Below are 24,297 nucleotides of genomic sequence, written 5' to 3'. Positions count from 1 at the left end.
CGCGGCTTGTGTGTGTGTTCGTGTGTGGGTGGGATGGGCGGCCAGGACCCGTGCAACGGCGGAGGGGCGGGCGGCCACCAGGGACCTGGGAAGAGGTTGCGGCCAGGCCTGGTGCCAGAGGAAGGTGGCTAGGGGGCGGCAGATCTGGATCCAGCCAGATCCGTCGTAGTGTAGCCGCCGGGGGCGGGGAGAAGGTGAGGGGGTGTGGCGCGCCGGAGGAAGGGGAACCGGCAGGGGAGGGTGGCCGGCGCCGGTTGGTGGGGTGAGGGAAGGGATGGAGGTGGTGCGGTGGTGGAGGAAGGGGAGGGAGGTTGGTGCGGTGGTGTGGGGTGGGGAGTGGAGACGAAGAAGGTGGGTGGGTACGAGGAGATGTGGGGAGAGTGGAGGTGGCCGGGGGTTGACCTGCTTTTTTTATTTTCGCGTCGGTCGGGTGGGTGAGGGTGTTAGCAGAATAAGGTTCGGGTGTGCAGAATAAGGTCTTAAGGGGTGTTATCATAATAGACCCACCCTATATATATAATATGATGTACAAATACAATGGTCTCAAAATCATAAGTTGAATTCAAAATTTTTGAACCAAAATATGTTCTAGTAGAATGTATGGATCAGTAGTATCTACATATTAAATAACATAGATGCGCATGAATTCATATGAGTATGCATGTTTGATAGATCAATTTTGGTTCGAGTATGAATTACATGTATTGTCATCTCGAATTCAAATATTTGAATCCCTTTTATGTTGACATTTTCTATACATGCAACTAATTATTTGAATCTCCTTTCACACCCATCTCTCTCACATGCTCCTTCATGTAGCTATCACTCTTGTTTCTCCAGCTCACCCGCACACTCACTTCATGTTTCTCCTATTTTCGCAATATGGTCTCTCGAAGTCTCCCTTGAGAAGTGTCACACTTTCCCTATCATTATACATTACTAGCTACCTAAGCTTTCTTTTTCACCACCACACACATCTCACTCGTCTTTCACTCCGTCTTTCTCTCTGTAGGGTTCTCTCACACACTCTATATCTCTCTAGATATGACTCGTACCACTAAAATTACTCTCTCCCGCAGACACAACATTTGTTGCGGTCTCCTTTTAGTCTCCATCCCAGTTATAAAACTGACTTTATTCATTTGTTTACCGATCAGACAAACTCCCCCTCTCTCTTAGACACACACACACAACTTCTGCTTCCACTCCCCTTCCTGACTAGCGGCTCTCTCTCACACACACAAAACTCTCTCTTTCGCACCCCCGACATGTATTTCTCTCACAAACATTGATCGACTAGCCTCCAGATAGGTTTATACACGCCCACACTCATGCTTCCACTATCTCATACATGTATCTCTCATGCTCCTTGCATCTATATAGATTTTTCGTCCCTTCTTGAGAGATGCCCTCTCCATCGTGCACACACACTATAGCCTCATTTTAAGCTGATACCCCTCTCACACACACTCTTTGTGTCTTTTCCACACACGCACTCCGTCATCCTCCTCTCTCCCTCTCTCTCACACACACAGCACACACACACATGTTTTTTTTTCAACAACTAGCAAGATGCCCATGCATTGCACGGAACATCAAGATGCATTTGTATGACTAGTTTATCTTGTGGGAGAAAAGGATGAACGAGGGAAGGCCTTATTTGCAAATGTGGAGAGGGGTGTGAGTATCTTTTTGCAAAATTGACATAGTTTCCTTCCTATCCGACAGATATAAATTGGACGGCCTATATTGCAGGATAGCAGGCACACCATCATCACCAACTCTGTTTTTTATAAGAGTAGATAGAAATTAGAGATATACCACTTCTCGAATCTTGAAACCAACCACATTCCTCCCTTATCTCATCAAAATCGCCAAAGGAATATATTTTGAGTGAAACATAACATTTTTTTCGTGATATACGTATTTCAAAACTAAAATCTTTTTTCTGTCAAATCTGTGAATATGTATTAATATACTTTGATCGTGTGGCAATGCATTGGCACATTGCTAGTTATTACTACTGTATAATTTTTTGGACACCAGACAAACAGTGGAGTACACATACAAAGAGAAGTGGCGCACGCATGCAGTCGATCCCTCGCTATCTCGCACACATGAGAGTTACGTAAAGGCAACATAAACAAATAAACCCTAAAACCCTAGGTGCACGATTGCTGCATGCGCGGGTACCGGGTACGTGGTGGAGCGCACCTTTGTAGGAATAGTCAGCTCGCGTGATAATTTGATCTGTAGGAGTTGATGGTCGGGACCACAGGTGAACGACTTGGAGGCGGTTGCTCGCTAGTCGCCACTAAGTGAGTAGACACATTTAAAATATCATTTTTTAGCGGGGTAAGAGTTCCAATTTTCAATGGCGCATTATAAGTACTAAGTAGGAGTAGTTTTTAGAATGATTGGTATGGAGCGAAAATGGAATTCATAAGTACTACTCCATCCGTCCCAAAATAGATGGCCCAACTTTATACTAATTTTGTCCTAAAGTTAGTACAAAGTTGAGTCATCTATTTTGAAACAGAGGGAGTACCTCCGTCCTGGTTTACTAGTTCCCATCGTATTTTGGGTCAAAGTTTGTCCATGAATATTACTTGTAAAATGTGAATGGAAAACAAGATTTTGTTACCCAAACAAAAAAGGACTGGAGGGAGTGATTGCTCTAACACAGACGCGACCTCTCATAGCGCAGGCATTGAACTGGAGCGCCGGCCAAGAGGGCCCCGCTCACTTTAGGCCAGGCTGAACACGCCTCCTCACCGCATGCAACCAGCTTCAGACTGCCCCGCCTGCCTCCATTGAATTCGCACGTGTGCCGGCAACACGTCCTTGCGCGAGCCGGCCGACATTTTAGAACACAATGTCGGTTGGCTCCTCTCGTACGCTCGCTATTTAAACGAGGCCAGACGTCTTGCAAGAACCGCTCCACACCGTTGCTACCCATATCCAGCCCCTGGTGCATCAAGTCGGTGCTCCAAGCCTGCTCGCAGAGGAGTGGCCAGTTGATGCACGCCGACACACGGGGGACAACACGTCCAGTGCATCGTGGTTGGCCACGCCATCCAACGCAAACATTGGCGGAACCGCGACATGCTGGCAGAGGTGGCCAACACGTTTGCAGCAACCGCTGACACCGGGGAATAGTAGACCACGGGAGCCGCCGCTGCTCTGAACCCACGAATGCTACGACCACTGCATCACCGTCATAGACAGCCGGTGTGTTGCCCGGTTTGGCTCAAAACATCGTGGACCCCAGCCGCGACCGGCATTAGAAATTATACCTGCTTCCAGAAGTTATTCGCGATTAGTCAAAAAATGACCAAAATATAATTAATTACACATGGTCCTGACTTGTTGTGCTCGCACTGGTAGTAGGAACTAGAGGTTTTTCTTTATTTATAACTCTCCTCACATTTTTTTGGCTTTGAAGTGAATCATGGTTGTGGACATTATCTATGAATGTGCAGATATCTGTGAACATGAGTTTGATGTGGAAGTTGAAATTGGAATGTTGGGCTTGCGCGTGAACTATACCATGTCCAATGCTTCGTCTATTATTGTTTGGGAAGTAATTGTTGTTATTACATGACCCGATTTTTTTATTTTTGTGCCACATCAGTAGATGCACGGGCATCACAACAGGCATGCTAACTGGATAAACATTTGAACCTAGCTATTATGAAGGAAAATTTGTATTGAAAATAGTTTTAGATAGCAGGAGACGACTAGCCTGCTCTGCCTCTGCTAGCTCTTTCTGGCTTCTTCCATCTCTTCTTTGGCTTGGGTGAAGAGATCATCTGATTGCTCTTTTCACTTCTTTAGGAACTCGGCTACATTCTCAACGGCTGTTGCACGCTGTCTTTCAGCCTTTACTAGAGCCACAAGGACACGAACAGTTGATGACTCCACCTGGCTTGTGTGTAATCCAACATCATCTGGGAGTTTGCACCTTGTGTCTAATCCAACATCATTAGAGAACGGGCACCTTGTGTATAATCCAGCCTCATTTTGGAAACATGATCTCGAGGTTGACCATACTTCCCTCCTCATAGGAACTGAATCCTGACATGAAGTTACTTCTTTTTTTAGATCAATACTCAGAGCAACCCAGATCCATTTAGTAGAAGCTAGATAAACAGGACTCGGAGAAGTGAATTCAAAAGGAAAAATATAAAATAGACTCCAAAGTGAGAACACCCACTTCCTACACCAAGCTAAAAACGAAAGCATTAGGACGATTAAGACTCTTCTTATTACACATCAAAGAACATGAGGCTAAGAGAAACAGAAACTACAACATATTGTAACATCCCAATTTTCAATTTGGATGTTATTCATAGATCATTCATATGCATCCATGATTTATGCATTTTGTTGCTCTATTTTAGTTGCATTTTGATGCAAGAGGCCTTAAGCAACTCAAGGACCAATTTGAGAGAGTTGGAGCTTTCACAAAAATCCAATTTTCATTTCTCAAAACTTGGTAATTGGATCAAATTGTTTTTCAAAATTCTTTTCCAATTATTCTAAAATAAAGAGAGAAGATAATATGACTTCTTCAAAATCAGCAAAGAAATATTGGAAAATGAATATTGAATTTTTGGAGAGTTTATTTGGTTTTATTCGCTAGTTTATTTATAGTACTATAAAGTTTGTTTTTAGTTTAGGAATTTAGGCCCAGAAAAATGTTCCCTAGGTCACTAATAACGCCATATAGCTACGTGAATTTTTCTGGAATTTTTAGGATTATATATATATTTATTTATTTTAGCTAGTTTTGTCTTTGCGAAAAATTGTTTTTAGTAAAGAGTTTGGGCCGACCGAACTGGGCCTAGCCCAGCCTAGCCGGCCCAGTCGCCAGCTGCCTCTCCCGCTCGCACTCGGGACGGAGTCCTATGTGGCGCTACCGCCGGCGGCCGTGTCTGACCCGGACTCCAACCGCGCCGCCGCCTGTCTGCCCCCTCCCGCAAGCTGGCCTCACCTCCCCTCCCCCTCTTTCAGTAGCCCGCCCGGCCCCTCTCCTCCTCACCCCAAGCCGATGACGCTGCCACACTTTTCGCCGCCGCCGTTGCCTAGCCACGCCGCCACCCGAAGCCGTTGCCGCGCCGCTGCAAGCCGCCACCGCTAGCCCCGCAATCCACCGCCGTTGTAGTCGCTGCCGCCGCCGTTGTCACTGTCGCCTCACCCGCAAGCCGCCGCCGTCGCCTCGCCAACAAGCCGCCGCCGCCACCATCGACTTTGCCGCCGCCGCCGTTGAACCTGCCGAACCGGTATAAACCGCCGGTCCGATCAGTTTTTTCGGGTTTTCTTTTTAAACCGGTTTATTTTATTTAGTTAGTTTATTTAGCGAACGTTCATTCGTTTAGTTTGTGTAACAAACTGGTTCATTAGATTAGGTTCTGTAGCGAAGTTCGTCCGGTAGATTTTTCTTTTTATTTTAGTTTTCGGCCAGGGACCTATCCACAAATATTTTCTTCACAGATTAGCCCGTAATCTTTAAACCCTCGTAACTTTTTGCTCGTTTGTCCAAATTCGACGAAACCAATGCCTAAATCTTCAGAGCGATCCCATATATATAGTAAACCAACTTGAACATGTTTTTGACAATTTAAAATTTGAGTTTAGTTCAGATTTGAATTTGATCTTGATTTGTTCGTACCATGAGTTTTGTAGCTCCGTTTTAGTTTATTCTTTTTGCAAATCGTAGCTAATCGCATATACCTATTGTTAAGATCTAATCCACATAATTATAATGCTGCTAGATTTTTTTTCCTGTTTAGATTAGTTATTTGCTTGTTTTTGAGTTTTCTTTGAATCTTTTCTCGTTTTCTCTTTGCATCGTTTGCTTGTTTGCTTATGTATGCTATTGTTTGTCTACGCTAGATTTTCCGGAGTGTGAAGCTTGTTACTACGAATCTCTAGAGTTTTCTGACCGTCGGCAAGGCAAGTTACACTTTGATCATACTTTTCAATTCCCAGTTTTTTTAATATGCATTACTTTTGCCCCTCAAAGATTTGCATGAGTAGGATTGGGAACATGTGGTTTGGTTGTAGTACTTGAGGTAGGAACCTATTACCTTTGATCACCCCGAGAATATATGTTATGCTCATATAATGCTTAGCCATGCTCGTAGACGGGGATTGGTTGGTGAGATTCATGGAAGTTGTGAGAGATAATAATTTTTGGATAACATTAAGGTGGAAACTTTAATACACCTCTGGGTGGATTGGTTGGGGCCCCTGGGGAAACCAGTGCTTGCCCATGGGAATCCCGGAGTAACCGTGTGATTTTCCCTCGGTTCGCCACCCAGGCTTAAAGGGATCATATGATATTTCATGCCTAGAAACTTCCATGTGAAGTGAAAGTGCAACTAATCCCCGGGTGGTTTTGGTAATTAATAACAACATATATATCATTGAACTAATAGTTATTTGAGAATCATTTCAGAAAGTTCAGTGATATGGGTATGGCAAGGACTGAAGAAGTGGACCCCTCAAAATGCTAAGGCAAGCATTGGCAAAAGCTCAAGACTCCATTTTTGGTTTAGTGATCCAAGATCACATTGAGTCCATAGGAAAGCCAATACTATTAAAAGGGGATGAGGTTATGATGATGATCTGGTTGCTCAAGTGCTTAGTGATACATCTCCTAAACTATCAGCAACTTTCACTGCCATATACACTCATAAGTAATCTCGGTCCCACCGATATTCCAAACTCAGTCACACCGAGATGAACCACCTCAGCCATATAGCCAAACCCTAGAAATCTCGGATTTTCCGATTCTGAACTCGGTCTCACCGAAACTTGAGTTGCCAAGATTCTGTAACCTTCTGTCATCAAATCGGTGTCACCGAGATGATGAAGTCGGTCCCACCGAGATTGGCAAGCTCTTGTCTTTACACAAATCGGACTAACCGAGTTTGTATTTTCGGTCCCACCGAAAATCCCAACGTTCACATGATTTGAACTTTCGGTCTCACCGAGTTGTCAACTTCGGTCCCACCGAGATTGGTCAAATGTGTGTAACGGTTGGATTTTGTGTGGAGGCTATAAATACCCCTCCACCCCCTCTTCATTCGTGGAGAGAGCCATCAGAAAGAACTACCACTCCTACCTTACATTTCTGAGAAGAGAACTACCTACCCTTGTGTTGAGATCAAGTTGCTCCGCTCCCACCATATGAAGCTTGATCTCTAGCCTTCCCAAGTTGCTTTCCACTCAATCCTTTCTTCCACCACAGCCAAATCAGTGAGGAGAGTTGAGTGTTGGGGAGATTATCATTTGAAGCACAAGAGCAAGGAGTTCATCATCATCAACACCATCTATTACCTTTTGGAGGGTGGTGCCTCCTAGATTGGTTAGGTGTCGCTTGGGAGCCTCCGTCGAGATGTGGAGTTGAACCAAGAAGTTTGTAAGGGCAAGGAGATCGCCTACTTCGTGAAGATCTACCCCGAGTAAGGCTAGCCCTCCGTGGGCGTAGGCCATGATGGCATAGACAAGGTTGCTTCTTCGTGGACCCTTCGTGGGTGGAGCCCTCCGTGGACTCTCGCAGCCGTTACCCTCCGTGGGTTGAAGTCTCCATCAACGTGGAAGTACGATAGCACCACCTATCGGAACCACGTGAAAAAATCACCGCGTCTCCAAAATTGCGTTTGCTCTTCTCCACCTCTCTTTACTACATGTGCAATTTACTTTCCGCTGCCTATACTCTAGAATTGCATGTGTAGGGTGATGCTTGACTTGATCATCACTGTGAATTTGCCAAAAACTTGTCTTTGTCAAAAGGCAGAATTTTTATATTGTCAAGTAGTCTAATCACCCCCCTCTAGACATACTTTCGATCCTACAAGTGGTATCAGAGCTTTGGTCTCCATTGTATTGGTTTCCATTGCATTGGACTCCATAAGCTTGGTTTCACAACCTAGGAGAGTATGGCGTCTAGTGAGGGTAATTTTCGTAGAGGTCCTTACTTTGATGGTACAAACTTTGCTAGTTGGAGGCATAAAATGAAAATGCATATTCTTGGCCATAACCCAGCCGCATGGGGCATTATTTGTGTTGGTATGCAAGGTGAATTCTTCGAGGAAGGAAAAGTTCCGGATCGCGAAGCTACAACGGATGAATTGCGGATGTTGCAAAACAATGCTCAAGCTTGTGACATTCTCTTCAATGCCTTGTGTCCCGAGGAGTTCAACAAAATCAGCCGTCTTGAGAATGCAAAAGAGATTTGGGATACTTTGGTTGAAATGCACGAAGGTACCGAGTCCGTGAAGGAATCAAAGCTAGATGTTCTTCAAGGTCAACTTGACAAGTTCAAGATGAAGGAAGGTGAAGGAGTCGCTGAAATGTACTCTAGGCTTGCTCTCATCACAAATGAGATTGCCGGCTTAGGAAGCGAAGAAATGACCGACCGATTCATCATCAAGAAGATTCTCAGAGCTTTGGATGGAAAGTATGACACCGTGTGCACTTTGATCCAAATGATGCCAAACTACAAGAATCTCAAGCCAACCGAAGTCATTGGAAGAATTGTTGCTCATGAGATGACACTTAAAGATAAGGAAGAGCTTCACAACAAGTCAAGTGGTGCTTACAAAGCTACAAGTGATGCTCCCACAACCTCAAGTGACAAGCTAGTTTCCAATGAAGAGATAAGCCTAATGGTGAAGAACTTCAACAAATACTACAAGAGTAGAAGCAAAGAGAGAAGCTCAAAATCTAGATCATATGATGAAAAGAGATCTTCTAGCCGTGATCGAAACTGCTACAATTGTGGAAGACCCGGACACTACTCAAATGAGTGTTCGGCTCCTCACAAGAGAAGAGAAGAATCTCCAAGAAGAAGAAGCTCAAGAGATGAGTCACCTCGGAAAGAGAGAAGGAGTAGAGATGATCGTTATGAATGAAGACCCTCTCGGAGAAGCAAGGATTCGGAGAGGAAAGACAAGTCATCAAGGAGCTACACAAGAAGAAAACATCAAGCTCATGTAGGTGAATGGGTCTCCGGCTCCGACTCCGACAATCAATCCGAAAGAAGCTATCACTCCAACTCCGACTACAGTCAAGATGAAGGTGTTGCCGGTCTTGCTCTCGTATCCTCCAACTCCAACTCCTACGACTTATTTGATTCACCAAATGAGGGAATTGGAAGGTGCTTCATGGCTAAAGGCCCCAAGGTATCACACCCTGAATTCATTGACTTTGATAGTGATGAGGATGACTTGCTTGGTGAAGATGAGCTCTTACATGATAAATCTAGTGAGCCTAGTAATGATGAACATGCTAGTAGTCTTTATAGTCAAGAAGAGTCGAATGACAATGCTATGAAGGAGATTGAGCGTCTAACTAAAGAACTAAACACTCTTAAGTTAGCTCATGAAACAACTCAAGAAGATCATAGAGAGCTCCTAAGATCTCATGAGAAGCTACGCTTCGAGAAGCTCACTCTAGAGCAAGAACATGAGTTTCTAAAAGCAATCAATGACGATCTTCGAAAGAAGAGTTCTTCATATCTTGCCAAACGACTTCTCTTGTCTAATTTCTTGCCTCCCATTAAAACTAAGCATGACAAGCATAAGAAAAATTCTTTCTCTAGTAGTAACAATAACCATGCTAAATCCAATATTGTTGCTTCTAGTAATTCTCTTGATTCCACTAACAATGTTTCAAGCCAAGTTACACTTGAGCAAGAAAATAGTTTATTGAAAGGGATTATAGAGAAAGGTGTCTACAAGAGCCTTGCCGGAAGCAAGAACTTTGAGGAAATTGTTCGCAAGCAAGGAAGGCACCGGAAGAATCAAGGAATTGGTTTTGAGCGAAAGTTCAACGCCGAGGGTGTTGAATGGGAAGAAGGTCAATATCCTACTCCACAGTTTGTTCTTCAAAAGGAGAAGTATGATCCTACTTCTTCCAATGTGGAACAAGCTCAAGATGATCTTCCACCACAAGACCACAAGCTAAAAGGAAAGGACAAGCTTCAAGAGGAGATTGATGCATTTATTGAAGCACCTCAAGCCATGGTCAAGTGGGTTCCCAAGGAAACGTCAAGTTCTACTTCATCAAGCTAAACTACAACCCCAAGGATTCCCATCAAGATGATGTGGATCCCGAAGAAGAAGAACTAGAGAGTTCTTGAGGGTGACTCCGCCAACATACTTCACTCACATTCACTTTGGCAAAAACTTGTGCAATCAACTTCCACATTGTGCACTAGTTCATGGAGTCACAAACCCTCTTGTTGGTAAGTCAAGGGACAAGGTAATCATTACTTTCATGGACATCATCTATTGTGTATCTCAATCTATGTCCATGGATATCCTTGTTTGTTCCTTGTGGGACTAACCCATGTAGGTATTGAAAGTGCCCGAATCCAAAGGATTGCTCCCAACTCTTGATGATCTTCATCAACATTGAGCATCCACATCTTCAACATCTACATGAAGTCTTCTACGACAACCCAAGGTTAGTTTGACCCTTTAAAAGGGGTTCTCACATCTAGGGGGAGCTTTGCTCTAAAGAATTGAGCTAAAGCATCTTCAAATGATGTGAACACATCAATGCTTTATGTAAAAGTGGTAACCCCACTTGCGCTTAAACGATGAGTATGACCTATGATCAAATGTTCTCATTTGGCTCCTAAGTCAATATACTCATATAAAGATGACCTAGTCATCGACAAATTGTGTGTTAGTAGCTAGAGATTTGATTGTGCATGTTTGACACATATTTCATTTGCTATCTTATTGTGTGAGCATGTTGGATGCATGATTTTATCCATTCAAGGACATCCATTTGTTGTTTTGGTCGTTTTGATTTTTCTGACCAAATGGATGGACAAGAATGCCTAAGTACCTCCCCTAGCTATCTATGCTTTCTTGTCTCAAATTCTATTCATGCTTACATCACAAACTTTGAACAAGTCATTTTCGGACCCTCCGAGTGAGGAGCATTCGGAGCCACCGATCCGACAAGGGCTAACTTCCAAAACCTTCTAAGTGATTTCGGTCAGACCAACTCACTCAAATTTGGTCAAACCGAAAACATTTAGATTGATCTAGGTTTTCACCTCGGTGAAACCGAGTTGTGATTTTCGGCGTGACCGAAGTGCATAACTGCCCTGCAGTTATCCATCTCGGTGCCACCGAGTTTTACAACTCGGTCCCACCGACAGCAAAGGGGTATATATACTCCGAGGGCCGCGCGCGTTGATTTCTACTTCAAACGTTTCGGCCCCGCACCCCTTGCTGTCGTCGCCTTGGTCTCCGGATCGTCGCCGTCGTCGCCTGTGCGCCCTCGCCGCAGGTCTCCGTCGCCGTCAACGGACATCTTCTCCGCGCCGTTGCCGCCGTAGAGAAACTCCACCAAGTTAGGGTGAGTTTCGATCCCACTCGTGCTCCCATCTCCGATTCAATGCACGTTTGGTTTGCCCATAATCTTGCCACGATTGAAATATTCCTGAACACCAGATTGGTTCTTTTGAACGAGATTCGAGTAAGAGTTTTAGGGTTAGGTTTCCGCCGAACACATCTCGGTGAGACCGATTTTAGATTTTCGGTAAGACCGATTTGGCCTATGGCCATTGCACTGCACCCTTCGGTCCAACCGAGTTGTGCAAATCGGTGTGACCGAAATGGCGATTCTGTGAAACCCTAGTGTTTTCGGCAGGACCGAAACCCACTTTGGTCCAACCGAAAGTGGTATGAAAGCTTCTGTTTGAACACTTCGGATTCACCGAATTTTAAACTCGGTCTGACCGAAATGTCTTCTGTGAAAACCCAATACTAAAATTTGAACTCATTTGTTTGCAAAAACTTCTGCAGTTTGTGATAACTCTTCTACTCTGCCTACACCTTATCTATTCACAGGTTTTCAGCCATGTCAGATACCAGTGACAGCCAGAACAGGTCAGAGTCACCTATAGCAGATATTCCAGAGGCAGGCACTAGTCCTGATCCCAGCAGCTCATCAGATGATGGTGAGCGGAGTACACCAAGTGGTTTGCCTCCTGCAGCCACCAGAGCCAGAAAGAAGAGGAACTCAGATGATGAAGACTCAGATTTTGTTGTTGAGGAAGAAGTAACATCAAAGCCTAAGAGGAAAGTTGTTGCCAAAGAGCCACAAGGTCAGCAAACTAAGAAGGGCACCAGAAAAGTGAAGGAATCAACTGTTGCTAAGAAGCTGAATTTGGAAGAAGCTGCAAGCAAAGTGAAGAAAACTTCCAAGAGGAAAAGGTTAGTGCATGATGATGCAGCAGAGGAAGATGAGGATGAGGAAGCACCCCAGCCTCCTCAGAAGCCTAAGCTCATGGGTGATGCCATCAGGGCTGGAGCCACTTCAAAGCCCAAGCCATCTGCTCCAGCTAAGGCAGCTCCAGCAAAGCCTGCTGCCAAGCCCAAGAAGACAGTCAGGAACATTCCAGCATCTGAAAAGAACAAAGATGATGTGCCACCAGCTGTGTCAGATGATGAAGGACCAGTTTTGCTGAAACTTCGTCCAAAACTGCCACTTCACAATGATGCTCATCCTCAAGCTGAGAATATGAAGGAAAGGAAAGATAGAGGTCTCAGGCTGTGGAGACAAGCTGATCCATATGCCGTGAGGAGAAGAACTGCTGTTGATCCCAGATTTCACACCAGAGAGCAGCAGGACTTCTATGAGACTGTGCTGATGGACAAGAAGCCCATAGTGGCAGACACAAGATATGTTGATTGGAAATACATTGACAGCGAAGAGCATAGAGATTTCTTTCCACATGTGCATGAGAGCTTCACTGCATGTGGTGTTGCAGACTTTGTAGGTCAGAAGTTGACAAATTGGAACGATGAGATGATTATGCAATTCTATGCCACAGCTCACTTCTACCCAAATGGAAAGATTGTATGGATGACTGAAGGCCAAAGATATTCTTCTTCTGTTGAAGAATGGGCAGAACTTCTGAATGCTCCAGTGCAAAGAGAGGATGATGTTGATGTATATGGTATTCCAAAGAAGAACCATGAATCCATGAAGAACATGTACAAAGAGGTTCCAGCAAAGGATTTGGGAATCTGGAAGCTCGACTCAGTGTACTATCTCCAGGCAGGTCTACCTACCACCAATACTATTCTGAGGCATACCTTGATGCCCAAGTCTGGAGATCATCGCATGATCAAAGGATACTCTATCAACATGCTGCATATACTTGATGAGAAAGCACCTTTCAAGGTGATGGACTTAATAGTAGAAACCATTAAGAGGACTGCAGCTGACCAGAAAAGGTCGTGTGGATTTGCCCCGCATATTCAGATGCTTATCAATGCCAAGTTTGGCACGGGCACATTCTTGTTGGATAGAGAACACTTACCACTGCAGCCTGAGCATGAGGATAATGATGTTGTGATGGATGAGGAGGACCCAACATCTGTTGAAGGTCAAGCCAAGATTGAAGCTGCCAAGAAAGCCAAAGCTGACAAGGAAGCAGCAGCAGCAGCAGCTAAACCAAAGAGTGTTGGAGAGCAGCTCCTTGAAGCTACCCAAAGGATTGAGCAACTCCTGGCCAGCATTGTACAGTCTCAGGAGAGCCTAGAGAGGATTGTTGAAGACAAGATCCACGCTCTGGATGTGAAGCTGACTGAAGTGCAAGTAACTGTTAACAAGCTTGAGGCAGATATTGAGGAAGCAAAGAGGAAGAAGGAAGAGATTATGCGTGAGATGCAGGATGACTTAGTCCAGGATGCTTATCAACAGACTGCTCCGGTTCCCACAGGACCCCGATCAGCTGCTATTCCAGTGACAGACACCAGGACTACAGCTTCAGCACCTCCCACAGTTCCATCAGTTGCTCCAGCTCCAACTCCAGTGACCACTCCTCCAGCACAGACATCAGCTGAAGTCTTCGCCGATGCTGCCATATCAACTCCAACATCAACCCAGACAGGAGCCGCCAGCAGAGTCCCCAGTGACGCTTAGCTCTATGCTATTTCGAACTTTTTGGTAACTTGTTGCCAAAGGGGGAGAAATTGTATAGATCATAGGACTTCGAGAGAGAGAGAGAGTGCTGTTGTCGCTTTTGCTCTTTCGTTCATTTGCGGTTTCTTTGAGATACTTTTGGTTTTCGAGACATTTAGTGTGTTTGATACTACGTTTGATCCTACTTTATGAGTGCTTGGTCGTACTATGTTTTAATGTGTGCTTAATGCTTATCATATGCTATTCCTATCTTGTATGACCATTTCCTCATGTCTTGGTGATTGGGTGCATGCTATTCATTCTTATCATTTTGTGCGCTCCACCAAGATGTATGTGACATGGAAGAGTGACCCATGATCCTAATCGATTGTGCATTTGCATTCAAACGCAAATCTTAAATAATGCACAAATTTAGGGGGAGCTCTTGCTTATCACATACTTCTCAAAGCGAAGATATTATTCATTGATTATATCCTTTGTCGAAGCTTTGATCTATATGTTGTCATCAATTACCAAAAAGGGGGAGATTGAAAGTGCAACTAATCCCCGGGTGGTTTTGGTAATTAATAACAACATATATATCATTGAACTAATAGTTATTTGAGAATCATTTCAGAAAGTTCAGTGATATGGGTATGGCAAGGACTGAAGAAGTGGACCCCTCAAAATGCTAAGGCAAGCATTGGCAAAAGCTCAAGACTCCATTTTTGGTTTAGTGATCCAAGATCACATTGAGTCCATAGGAAAGCCAATACTATTAAAAGGGGATGAGGTTATGATGATGATCTGGTTGCTCAAGTGCTTAGTGATACATCTCCTAAACTATCAGCAACTTTCACTGCCATATACACTCATAAGTAATCTCGGTCCCACCGATATTCCAAACTCAGTCACACCAAGATGAACCACCTCAGCCATATAGCCAAACCCTAGAAATCTCGGATTTTCCGATTCTGAACTCAGTCTCACCGAAACTTGAGTTGCCAAGCTTCTGTAACCTTCTGTCATCAAATCGGTGTCACCGAGATGATGAAGTCGGTCCCACCGAGATTGGCAAGCTCTTGTCTTTACACAAATCGGACTAACCGAGTTTGTATTTTCGGTCCCACCGAAAATCCCAACATTCACATGATTTGAACTTTCGGTCTCACCGAGTTGTCAACTTCGGTCCCACCGAGATTGGTCAAATGTGTGTAACGGTTGGATTTTGTGTGGAGGCTATAAATACCCCTCCACCCCCTCTTCATTCGTGGAGAGAGCCATCAGAAAGAACTACCACTCCTACCTTACATTTCTGAGAAGAGAACTACCTACCCTTGTGTTGAGATCAAGTTGCTCCACTCCCACCATATGAAGCTTGATCTCTAGCCTTCCCAAGTTGCTTTCCACTCAATCCTTTCTTCCACCACAGCCAAATCAGTGAGGAGAGTTGAGTGTTGGGGAGATTATCATTTGAAGCACAAGAGCAAGGAGTTCATCATCATCAACACCATCTATTACCTTTTGGAGGGTGGTGCCTCCTAGATTGGTTAGGTGTTGCTTGGGAGCCTCCGTCGAGATGTGGAGTTGAACCAAGAAGTTTGTAAGGGCAAGGAGATCGCCTACTTCGTGAAGATCTACCCCGAGTAAGGCTAGCCCTCCGTGGGCGTAGGCCATGATGGCATAGACAAGGTTGCTTCTTCGTGGACCCTTCGTGGGTGGAGCCCTCCGTGGACTCTCGCAGCCGTTACCCTCCGTGGGTTGAAGTCTCCATCAACGTGGAAGTACGATAGCACCACCTATCGGAACCACGTGAAAAAATCACCGCGTCTCCAAAATTACGTTTGCTCTTCTCCACCTCTCTTTACTACATGTGCAATTTACTTTCCGCTGCCTATACTCTAGAATTGCATGTGTAGGGTGATGCTTGACTTGATCATCATTGTGAATCTGCCAAAAACTTGTCTTTGTCAAAAGGCAGAATTTTTATATTGTCAAGTAGTCTAATCACCCCCCCTCTAGACATACTTTCGATCCTACATGAAGCCACAAGCCATTATGGGCTCTGGCATAGTTGAGTAAGATGTGTGAGCTCTTGAAGAGGTGGACTAGCAGATGTAGGGGAAAGTAGGTGTACCGGTCTACCAATGTAGAGAGTTAATGCTTCAGAAAGACTATGTCTCGATCATCCGATCATGGATGCGGTCGAGTCTTGTGGGGAAAAGGATGCAACCTCTGTAGAGTGTATAAACTAATCATGGTTAGCCGTGTCCCTGGTTGTAGGATCGTTGAAGGTAAGAGTGTCTAGAGGGGGGGTGATTAGACTACTCGACAAGATAAAAATTATGCCTTTTTACAAAGACAAGTTCTTGGCAGATTTAGCATATCACACAAGTCAAGTAGCATACTACACATGCAATTCTAGAGTATGGGCAGCGGAAAGTAAATTGCACATGAAGTAAAGAGAGGTGGAGAAGATCAAACGCAATTTGGAGACACGGAGATTTTTCTCGTGGTTCCGATAGGTGGTGCTATCGTCAATCCACGTTGATGGAGACTTCAACCCACGGAGGGTAACGGCTGCGAGAGTCCACGGAGGGCTCCACCCACGAAGGGTCCACAAAGAAGCAACCTTATCTATGCCATCATGGCATACGCCCACGGAGGACTAGCCTTACTCGGGGTAGATCTTCACGAAGTAGGCGATCTCCTTGCCCTTACAAACTTCTTGGTTCAACTCCACATCTTGACGGAGGCTCCCAAGCGACACCTAACCAATCTAGGAGGCACCACCCTCCAAAAGGTAATAGATGGTGTTGGTGATGATGAACTCCTTGCTCTTGTGCTTCAAATGATAATCTCCCCAACACTCAACTCTCCTCACTGATTTGGCTATGGTGGAAGAAAGGATTGAGTGGAAAGCAACTTGGGAAGGCTAGAAATCAAGTTTCATATGGTGGGAGTGGAGCAACTTGATCTCAACACAAGGGTAGGTAGTTTTCTTCTCAGAAATGTAAGGTAGGAGTGGTAGTTCTTTCTGATGGCTCTCTCCATGAATGAATAGGAGGTGGAGGGGTATTTATAGCCTCCACACAAAATCCAACCGTTACACACATTTGACCAATCTCGGTCAGACCGAAGTTGACAACTCGGTGAGACCGAAAGTTCAAATCTTGTGAACGTTGGGATTTTCGGTGGGACCAAAAATACAATCTCGGTGAGTCCGATTCTTCCAAAGACTAGGGTTTTCCAATCTCGGTGGGACCGACTTTATCATCTCGGTGACACCGATTTGATGACAGAAGGTTACAGAAGGTTGGCAACACTAGTTTCGGTGAGACCGAGTTTGGAATCGGAAAAACCGAAATTACTAGGGTTTGGCTTTGTGGTAGAGGTGGTTCATCTCGGTGTGACTGAGTTTATGGAATCGGTGGGACCGAGATTACTTATGAGTGTATGTTGGAATGAAAGATTGCTGATGGTTTGGGAGATAGATCACTAAGCACTTTGAGCAACCAGATCATTATCATAACTGTAACATCCCAATTTTCATAAATTAGGATGTTTTTAGATCATACATATGCATATCATATTTTCCATGCATTATTTGCTTTTCGGTAATATTCAAATCATTATGCAACAAAAGGCAATTTATTTGGAGTGGAGATAACATGACTTCTCCCCTATTTTAAAAATGTTCATAATGTGCAGAATATTATTTCCAGTTCATTTGATATGTTCTGGTAATTCTTGTGATCTTCAAAATATTTTATTTGTTTGTTTTATTGTTGTTTGAGTGGCCTATTGCATCAAAAATATTTTACAAAATTGCATTAGAGTTGGAACTAGTGTTCCCGTAGTTTATAGCTGTAGAGCTATTTTTACTGTGTGTCTAGGTATTTTTATTTAGAATTTATATTGTGTATTTTATTTTATTTATTTTTAGTCTTGCTGCTGTAGTTTTTGTTTAAAAAAAAGGAAAACGCAGCGCAGCGCCGCAGCGCACTGCACGGCCCAGCAGCGCCGCACCACACCGCTGCGGCCCACCAAACCCCACCGCCCGCAGCCCGCTAAACCTAGCGAAGCGGTACGCCCGCACCTGACCCGCATCGCTCGCCCGCGCCCGATCCACCTCGCCCCAGCCGCTGACAGTGGGTCCCGCGCCCTGTTCATCCCCTTCACCGAGCCGGACGCGCCGCCGCGCGCACGCCGAGGCCGATCCGGATCGATCCGACGCCTGGTCCGACCCCGTGCACCCCTGGGACTCCCCACTCGAGCAAAAGGCCATCGGGAACCCTAGCGCACGCCCTCCCCTTTCTTTTCTCGTCTGCTCGAAGCCGCTGCGCCGTCTGGATCTCGCCGGAGGAGCTCCGAGGCCGCCGTCGTTGACCGTCCGAATCCACCGCTGTAAGGACGCCCGGCCGCTCCGCTTGTCACCGTTCGAACCCCCTCTCGACGCCGCACTCGTTTTACCAATCGGGGTGACCTACAGATCACCAGAACGCCGCCGCCGCCGACGCCCAACTTCGCCGGGGCACCACCGTGGTTCACCTCATCGCTGCCGCCCGCAGAGGACGCCCCGCCGCCGTTGAACACCACCACCACCTCCGCCACTCACCGCCGCACCCATCCGTCGCTTCACCTTCGCCGGAGACTCGCCGGAGAGCCACCGCCGCCGACGCCCGAAGCCGCCGCCGTTTTCCTCTGCTTCTGGTGAGCACACGCGCACAGCAGCCGCTGACCAATCCGGTGCTGCCACGTGGCACTTTTCTACAGGACACGCACAGGAGTTGCTACAGTAACGCAGGGGATTTCTGTTTTCTTTTGTTTTATTTTCAGATTTCAACTCTAACTTCAACTAGCTATATCTTTTATTCTATATAGCCAATTTAGGTAATTCTTTATCCTGTGCACTCAGGAAAATCAGCAGATTATCACAGTACCGACTTTGCACATGTTTGCACTGTTTAAATTTGAATTCGTTTGAATTTGAATTAAATCTTCCGGAGGCCATAACTCTTAAACCGTTTATCGGATTCGAGTGATTCTTTTTGCGTTGTGACCGTAGTGCAATTTAGGTGCTGTTAAGCTTCTGTTGTTGTGTTTTTGAAAATGATTTTCTTGCTGTTGGTTTATATTTTGGTTCTATTCGTGTTTCGGTGATTGATTTGTTGAATTGTGTGAAACGTGTAGATTGTCCGGAGTGCGACGCGAACTATTGTCAGGAGTGTGACTTTCTGAACCAGAACCAAGGCAAGTTACATGTTGATCATCCTTTACCTATTGTTTTCTATGCATGTAGTTATATCACACTATGAATTTATGCATGTATAGGAATACTATATTATTTGCTATATGATGTTGAGCTATCTTCCCGTCTTTTGCAAATCGTGGTAGTTGTAGTTTGTTATGCTTTGTAGACGGGGGTGGTTCGTGTATACATTGAGATTATGTGAGGATTATAAATATAATCAAATTGAGTAGTAATTGAGGACTTAATTCACCTCTGGGCGGAATTGGTATTGAAGGGTGGTTTCAAGAACATCATGGTTTTTACCCTCTGAATGTAAGTGGAATGCCGCCCAGGTTCAAAAAGATCAGACAGACTTAGTGACTAGTAGCTTCCATGTGCGGCCACTGGCTATATGGGCTCTGGCTTAGTTGATCAGTTGTTGGAACCCTTGCCCAGACTGTGTCGACAGATGTAGTATATGTAGGTGGGATGTGACCGTCAGGTGGTTAAGGGAACCTCTTCTGAAAGACTTCGTCTCAATCTTCGGATTGGGTCCAGTGGGTAAAGCGTACAAAACTCTGCAGAGTATTAAAACTAATCATGATTAGCCGTGCCCCCGGTTATGGGTAAATTTGAGCCACTATGCCATTACAGTTGTTGGATGATCTTGACAGATGTGACACTTAATAATAATTGTGGGCAACTTAATAAAGGGTAGGTTGGAGTTGATTTTGCCAACTCAACCTTGTGTATTTAATTGTAGTAATAAAAGAACTAAATAAAAATTTGACTATTAGGTAGTTATTAGGATAAAATCAGCTTTATGCAAAAATAAACCCTCAAGCCTTCCTTTGTTGTACTATGCATATACATGTAGGTCTGCTATATTATTACTCCTGTGTAACTTGCCAATACATTCAAAGTATTGACCTATATGGCTGCAACGTCTCATGTTGCAGGATATTCAGACGAAGAGTAAGGTACCGTTAGGGTCGCGAGTCTGCACTCAGCATCGCCAGTGGGCTATGATGGGACTCATCGTTATTTTCTGCTACTTTCCGCTGTTTGATTGAATAAAGCTAGCCAAGTGCTATGCAGATTGTTTTATTTTATACATTCTGGATCATACGTTGTAATAAATGATGCACTTGCTATTCTGGTATTCATCTATACTGTGTGTGCTAGCGAGTTCGATCCAGGAACTAGCACGGTAAGCACAGAGACTCAAATCCTTCGAGATTTGGTCGTTACAGATGGCATCAGAGCAGTGTGTTGACTGTAGGACGTGACCCTAGAAAATGGATTAGAAAAGCCATAGGAGTGAAAATTATTTATCAACTAGTTATACTTCTTACTATTTATTAGTTAAGCCCCTCAAGTATCTTGACCAGTTAAGTAGGAACTAGTGCTGAGACCACCATTCAGGTTTTTTTTATATTGCAGCGTTATCATGTTAGCGTATCTGATTATACCCACTTTTGTGGTATGACGATACTAGATTGTTTGCTTGATTGGTAGTTTGTTTGTTAATTTATATCTTGTCGAAATTATTCGACTATATACGTATATATATAATATTGTTTGTTGTTTGTTGTTTGTTGTTTGTTGTTGGTGTTATTCATTGTTGTGTTTTGTTGGCTTGATCATATTATGCATTTGGGTAGAATATATTTATATATACATAGCTTTTGGCCCTATTATATCTATAACTCATCTATGCTTGCCCACCAGATGCCGCCGAGGCGTGATACTAGACGCACTGCTGCAGGAGGAGACAACAATGGCAATGATATACCGCCATACATGCAGCAGTTGCTTCAGGGACAGGCTCAGTTGATCCAGTTGCTTGCTCAGAACATGGAAAACAACAACAATAACAACAACAATCCGCCACCACCGCCACCTGTGGATATGCTTACCAGGTTCTTGAGGTTGAATCCTCAGAGGTTCTCCAGTTCCCCTGAACCTATTGTGGCTGATGATTGGCTCCGTGCAGTCAATAAGAACCTGGATACGGTTGGATGCACAGATGCAGAGAGGGTGAGGTTTGCCTCACATTTGTTGGAGGGTCCTGCCGCAGCTTGGTGGGACAACTTTTTGGTCACTTATCCCATTGCTACTGTCACTTGGGTGCAGTTTCAGACAGCTTTCCGTGCTGCACATGTGTCTGCTGGTGCTATGAGTCTGAAAAAGAAGGAGTTTCGCAGTTTGCGCCAGGGTGGTCGCACAGTTAATGCTTATGTGGATGAATTTAATAATCTTGCACGTTATGCTCCTAATGATGTTAACACTGATGCAGCTAGGCAGGAGAAATTCTTGGAGGGCCTAAATGATGAGTTGAGCCTTCAGTTGACAGTGGCCACTTTTAATAATTGCCAGGAGCTGATTGATAAGGCTATCGTTCTAGAGGGAAAGCAACAGGCCATAGAGAATCGCAAGAGGAAGTACAACAATAGTAACAGGTATAATTCAGGACCACAGCAGAAGCCACGCACTTCATATCATGGTAATGGAGGTAATGGACATAATCATCATGGAGGTAATGGGCATCATAATCATCATGGAGGTAATGATCATAATCATCATGGAGGGAATGGCCACGACCATAATGGCCACCATCATCATAATGGGCACAAGAGTAACAATGGCAATGGCAGAGGTAATGGTAATGGTAATGGTAATGGTAATGGCAATGGAGGGAACAATAACCAGAACCACCAGGTTACACGTGCGCCAAGGGATTTGAGTCAGGTGCAGTGCTTCAGGTGTAAGGCTATGGGGCACTATGCCACAGATTGCCCAGGTGCGAAGAACTCAGGATCCAGCAAGCCAAACCCCTTCCAAAAGGGTCATGTAAATCATGTTTATGTGGAGGAGGTTTACAATGAACCTGATGCAGTGATTGGTAAGTTCTTGATTAATTCAGTACCTGTAGTTGTTCTTTTTGATACTGGTGCATCGCATTCATTCATTTCGAGGGTATTTGTTGATAAACATGGATTACCAACCAAAACCCTTAGTATGCCTATTAGAGTGAGTTCCCCAGGAGCTGAGATGATAGCAGGTGTTGGTTGTCATCAGTTGACTTTGTCTATTGGGAAGCATGAGTTTCCTACAGATTTGATTATATTGAAGTCACAAGGTCTGGATATTATTTTGGGTATGGATTGGTTGCAGTTATATAAATGTCGTATTGATTGTGCCAGTCGATCTATTACTCTCAGTGCACCAGGAGGGAAGAGGATCAAATATGTGTGTAAGTATAAGCATAATCAGGTGCAGGTGAACTCTCTTAAGGGGGGTAGCCTGGAAGAGGTGCCAGTTGTGAGGGATTATCCAGATGTGTTTCCAGAGGAGTTGCCAGGTATGCCACCAGATAGGGATATTGAGTTTCTTATTGATTTAATACCAGGCACTGGACCTATTGCAAAGAGACCATATAGAATGCCTCCTCAAGAGTTGGAGGAATTGAAGAAGCAGATAAGAGAATTGCAGGCACAAGGATTTATTCGCCCAAGTTCATCACCTTGGGGAGCTCCAGTTTTGTTTGTGGAGAAGAAGGATGGAACCTTGAGGATGTGTGTTGATTATCGTTCTCTGAATGAGGTTACCATTAAGAATAAGTATCCTTTGCCTATGATAAATGATCTATTTGACCAGTTGGAGGGAGCTACTGTGTTTTCTAAGATAGATCTTCGTTCTGGTTATCATCAATTAAAGATTCGTGAGCAAGATATTCCCAAGACTGCTTTCACCACGAGGTATGGGTTGTATGAATATACTGTTATGTCATTTGGATTGACTAACGCTCCTGCATACTTCATGAATATGATGAACAAGGTGTTTATGGAGTTCTTGGATAAATTTGTGGTTGTTTTCATTGATGATATATTGGTGTTCTCCAAGAAAAAGCAAGAGCATGAGGTGCATCTACGTTTGGTATTGGTGAAATTGAGGGAACATCAGTTGTATGCCAAGTTCAGCAAATGTGAGTTTTGGCTGGATGAGGTAGCTTTCCTTGGACATGTTGTGTCAGGTAAGGGAGTTGCAGTTGATCCATCTAAGGTTGCTGCAGTTACAGAGTGGGAGACACCCACGACAGTTGGGGAGATTCGCAGCTTTTTGGGCCTTGCAGGTTATTACAGGAGGTTTATTGAGAATTTTTCCAAGATTGCAAAGCCTATGACTGAATTGTTGAAGAAGGAGAAGAAGTTTGTTTGGACTGATGAATGTGAAGCCAGCTTTGAGGAATTGAAGCAGCGTTTGGTTACAGCACCAGTCTTAACACTGCCGGATATACATAAGGACTTCCAGGTATATTGTGATGCTTCTCGTCAAGGACTTGGGAGTGTTTTGATGCAGGAAGGTAAAGTTGTTTCATATGCTTCACGTCAGCTTAAGAATTATGAGCATAATTATCCTACACATGATTTGGAGTTAGCCTCAGTTGTGCATGCATTGAAAACTTGGAGGCCATACCTTATTGGTAATCGTTGTGATATATTTACTGATCATAAGAGCTTGAAGTATATCTTTACTCAGAAAGATTTGAACCTCAGGCAGAGGAGATGGTTGGAGCTTATCAAGGATTATGATTTGAATGTGCAGTATCATTCTGGTAAGGCTAATGTTGTTGCTGATGCATTGAGTCGTAGGAGCCATGCTAATGCAATTAATATTGATAATATGCCACCCGAGTTATGTGAACAATTCAGGAATCTCAGGTTGGAGATGGTTCCTAAGGGATATTTGGCAACACTTGAGGTAAAGCCTACTTTGCTTGATAGGATTAGAGAAGCTCAAAAGGGTGATAAGGAGATTGCTGAGATAAAAGAGAACATGGTTAAAGGTAAAGCAGAAGGTTTCCATGAGGATGAACATGGGGCCATATGGTTTGAGAAGCGTATTTGTGTACCTCAGGATGCAGACATCAGGAAGTTGATTCTTCAGGAGGCCCATGATTCACCTTATTCTATTCACCCAGGTAATACTAAGATGTATTTGGATTTGAGGGAAAGATTTTGGTGGCCTAGCCTGAAGAGGGAAATTGCTGGATATATTGCAACATGTGATGTGTGCCAGAGGGTTAAAGCAGAACATCAACGACCAGCAGGTTTGTT

This window comes from Triticum dicoccoides, chromosome 7B (assembly GCF_002162155.2).
Source record: "Triticum dicoccoides isolate Atlit2015 ecotype Zavitan chromosome 7B, WEW_v2.0, whole genome shotgun sequence".
Taxonomy (NCBI): Eukaryota; Viridiplantae; Streptophyta; class Magnoliopsida; order Poales; family Poaceae; genus Triticum; species Triticum dicoccoides.
Note: the sequence above shows the minus strand (reverse complement) of the source record.